Source organism: Pogona vitticeps, chromosome 1 (genome assembly GCF_051106095.1).
Source record: "Pogona vitticeps strain Pit_001003342236 chromosome 1, PviZW2.1, whole genome shotgun sequence".
Taxonomy (NCBI): domain Eukaryota; kingdom Metazoa; phylum Chordata; class Lepidosauria; order Squamata; family Agamidae; genus Pogona; species Pogona vitticeps.
The window spans coordinates 82,241,447-82,246,175 of record NC_135783.1 but is presented as its reverse complement, the minus strand read 5'-3'; positions in this window follow the sequence as shown (position 1 = coordinate 82,246,175).

The window sequence follows — 4,729 nt, the reverse complement described above, 5'->3', positions numbered from 1 at the left end:
ACTAAACCACCATATTGAGTCTGTATTGAACAGCTACTTTGCTCCTCTGATCTTGCAAAGGGATGCTGTGTAAGTTTAACTTCCACCAGTTCTCTCTTTCATTTGCAGCCAGATGCCCAGAAGAAGATATTTCAGTGGTCTGGGGACAGAGAGCAGCTTGAGATAAGAAAGCCCTTTTCCATACATGTGAACACTGGCTTGTGGAAGGGAAGTTAGAGACTCATGCAGTATTAATCCCTTTTTTTATCTGTATATGACATTACAAGGGAAGAAGTAAGACAATGTTGACACAGCTTACATGCTCAGAGAAATCAATGGCAAGTATAACTATTGTCATTGTTTGCAGAGCTTGTATTTAAAACTCTCATACCTCTCATTTTACTTTATGTATTTTTAAAGCCTTTCCTTTGGCAATCAAATGTTTGTGTTCACTTTAGAATTAATCCATATATTACATTTTGTAATGAACATGTTTACAGAGGGCACTGTGTAAATAATCAGAATCCAGAGAAAGTTACATGTGGTTAATTAATGGATTATTAATTTTAGTAGGTTAAATGCTGAACCTATTAAAGTCTAATGGTTTTCACTCTAATATATAGTTAAGAGCTAAAGCCCCTTTGACTCAGGCTCTCCTTGCTTTGTGGAAGGCTGCAGCTAAGATCTGATTCTTGCAGGATAGATGACAGTCAAATTGTCAGGCACAGGATCATGGTTTGGACTCAGGCACTAGATCAGGCAAACTAGGTCAAAAGCAGAGTCATAGAATATAGTTAAGCATCAAGCAGAATTCAGGGGTCAGAAAGAGAAACTAAGACAATGAGATGGAAGTCAAAGCCAAGGCAGATAACATAGAGTTCTGAGACAGAACAAGGCAGTTTCCCAGACTCAAAACATAACCTATGATCAAAGTAGACAGAATACTAAATAGCACATGGTTAGAAGTGGGAATTATTTAAGTACCAAAAGACATCAGTTTGTTGCAGCATTAGCTTTTTTACATCCCATAGTTTGGAAATTAGCTTGCTTTGTTTTGTGTCTGGCCATCAGGAGGTAAACATAGGACTAGAGATGGGGGTATTCATATTTGTATCCAAATATAAATATCCCCATGCAGCTGGAGTTAACAAGGGTCCGGCCCCTGGGGCCAGGAAGTCCACTCACATGTCTGCCAATGGCGGTGGCCCCTCTCTTCCTTCCTATCACTCCAGAGTGCCACTCGGCAGCCTTGCAGGGAGACTCGGCCTCCCTCCTCCAGGAGTGGCTAGCTGACTGGGAAGAGAACAGTGCCCGGGAGCAATTGGAAGGATCATATAAGGACATTCCAATGTAAGGTGCCTTGTGTAAATATGGCCTTGGGAAGGACACAACATTCAAGGATCCGGGTGTTTTATCCAATTAGGCATGCCAGAATTTAGTCTAGGCAGACAGAAAGGACCTTGTTTCTTCCATCAGAATGTGGATACTCCAACAGCAAAAGACATAGGAATTGAAAGGGGGTGGCAATCCTCAGAGAGAATGTGACAATGATAAGGGGGGGGGGATTTTGTTTGAGTGTAGTTGGCATGCTTGAAGAAAGTGACAAGTGTAGTGATGTCTCACAATGAAAATGTACTTTGTAATTTCCATTCTTCTCTTTGAAGAATGAAAGACCTCTGGAGTTAGGATGAACTTTCAAAGTTCAGCTTGGTCAAACAATTGTATGCACAATATTCCATCAACTGTCTATATTCACATGCTCTAAAATAATATTGAAAAGTGGAATCACAATGAATCTCAAAATGAGTGGCTTCCATACAATATTTACGATGCACCTCTATTAACATCAAAGACAAAGGAGGGGAGCATTGTGCCCATGTAAATGAAGTTGCATACTTTGTTTAAACTGGCTTTGTTTATTTCTTTGTAATATTTCTGGACTGCTCGGGGGACTATATATTCCTCAGAGAAGCTTCCAGCACTCATGAAATACAGCTAAAAACTTATAAAGCAATAAAACCTGTCATGATATAACTAAAGAAAGAAAGAAAGAAAGAAAACTCGGTTAAAATGCAAAAGGAACTGATAGCACCATACATCCATCCAGCTCCAAACTCTGTTGATAATTTAATCAATCAAACTAGCCTATGATTCAAAGAAGAAACAAACATACACAAGGGACCACAGAGCTGGAAAATTGCCTTTCATTTAAGAGGCACAATCTCCATTTGTTTGGTTGTTTGTTGCAGTGACTCCTGCGCATGAGTTCACTTTGAATGCATGAGCAAAAGTTGACTATTATTTCTTAAAAGAGCAGTCACGGTCAGAGTCAGGGGTGTACGAACGCCATCCAATACAATTTGTATCCAAATATTTGCTATACCAGGACCAAGCTGACACAATGTGGTCAGAACCCAGTGGGTTCTCAGGTCATGCCAACACTACCATGATTCCAGATTTGAGGAGTAGGGAACGATTGCAAATGGAGAGAGCAACACACACAAACCAGCAGGAGCCATGTACTCTACCCAGCTCCCCTGCTTCTGCAAGTCCATTCTCCAACAGTCAACGGAAGGAAGGAAGGAAGGAAGGAAGGAAGGAAGGAAGGAAGGAAGGAAGGAAGGAAGGAAGGAAGGAAGGAAGGAAGGAAGGAAGGAAGGAAGGAAGGAAGGAAGGAAGGAAGGAAGGAAGGAAGGAAGGAAGGAAGGAAGGAAGGAAGGAAGGAAGGAAGGAAGGAAGGAAGGAAGGAAGGAAGGAAGGAAGGAAGGAAGGAAGGAAGGAAGGAAGGAAGGAAGGAAGGAAGGAAGGAAGGAAGGAAGGAAGGAAGGAAGGAAGGAAGGAAGGAAGGAAGGAAGGAAGGAAGGAAGGAAGGAAGGAAGGAAGGAAGGAAGGAAGGAAGGAAGGAAGGAAGGAAGGAAGGAAGGAAGGAAGGAAGGAAGGAAGGAAGGAAGGAAGGAAGGAAGGAAGGAAGGAAGGAAGGAAGGAAGGAAGGAAGGAAGGAAAAGATCCTAGCACTACTTTGACCTATCTGATCAAAGTCTGTGCAAGAGAGTCGATCATCTATCCCATTCTCTCTCTCTCTTTCTCTCCCTCCCTCCCTCCTTCCCTCTCTCTCTCTTAATCACTCACTCACACTCACTCTCTCTCACACACACTCTCTCACACACACACACACAGTCCTAAGTGTGAAGAAGACTCAATATAGCTAGTTAGCCAAAAGGAAGAAGGAAGAAAATTCTAGAATGCTGCCAGTCTAGTAAGTGATGTATCTTGGAGCACTCTCTATTTGCCATGCCTGGGTGTGAAAGCTCTTCTTGGTCAGATGGACAGGAACAGATAAGAGTGCTACATGTTGCATCACTTATTAGACCAGGAGCATTCTGGAATTTCCTTCATTTTTCCATTTAGCAAGCAGGGGAGTCTTCTTTGCACTTCAGATTGAAATGCTGACTACATGGATATTTAGTTCACTATTTGGTCCACTGCAGACATGTGCTGGTTTGCTCCTAAAGACAACAATCGGATGACGTATTTGCTGAAACAAACCAACTTGGCCACAGAGTGTTCCTGCACCTCTTTTGCCCCTGTTAGGGGCTTCTACTTTTTTGGTGCAGGTAGGATTGCTCTCTTTTGGTCCGTTTCCAGTGCATGTGATAGCTGGGAATGAACCAAAAGCCTTCCTTTTTGATTGACAATATCCTGAAGTGGCTGTCTAATTAAACACCTCATCTGCTCCTCATGGATAGGCAGAAGTGATTTTTTAATTCTCTATATGAGCAGCTAAAATGCACTGTATCAGTTTTAATTTTTTTATAAAAAATATTTTCTTTCCCGTATTTTAAAGTGCCAGTAGAGAAACTGCCAAATCCACCACCATGGTGGTTTCTTGATCGGTCCTTTGAGACAAGGGAAAGGAGTGTGTTTGTGCTTCAGGGATGTGTATTAGGCTGTGGCAGGCTCTCGGCAGGGACTTTAAGAGAAGTATATTACCTAATACACTGCTTTCAAAGATAATTCATAATATGCATACCTGACACTTTAAAAAAGTGGACCAAATAGGATCACTTGAGGTCTGTATGCCATTAGGATGTGAAGATCACACAAACAGCATGCCAGACCTCTTAGTGGCTCTGTTTAGTCCATTCCAACTTGCTCCAACCCAGCCATGTGAACAAGTCCTGAGTGAGGTTAGGCCAAGCCTTCCCCAGGAGCAGAGCAACTGGAATTACCAGGGGAGATTCTGGATTTCATTGGTGCTTCAGCTGTCATTTTCCATATACTTTAGTACTTCCTTCTTTTGCTACAGCAAATTGGCACCAGTCTGAGGTGTTTTTACCTTCAAATCTCAGCATTTCTAACCTCCAAAATATCAGATATATTTAGAAAATATATGGTTAGAGCATGCATTTTTAACAAACAGGTCAACATTCTACATTTCTCTCTTAATTTTTCAAAATCTCTTTTTCTCTGCTGGTAAGCTGATAGAAGTGTTTGTCTTATATCTGAAACACCTGCATACAATGCTGAAGCTGTGAATTATTTTCAGGAAACAGTACTCCGTGTTTCATTTTTCCTATGATCATGACCACGTTCAAGTTCAGAACAAGTCAAAACAAGTACTCAGGAGACAGGCTGTGACATGGTACAGAACTCAGATTGCCTGTTCCTGCTTGGACATCATCACTAAGAACAATAATTCAAGAATCAGAAGTGAGTGATTCATACATCCGGGGCACAGAAATTGGCTTTT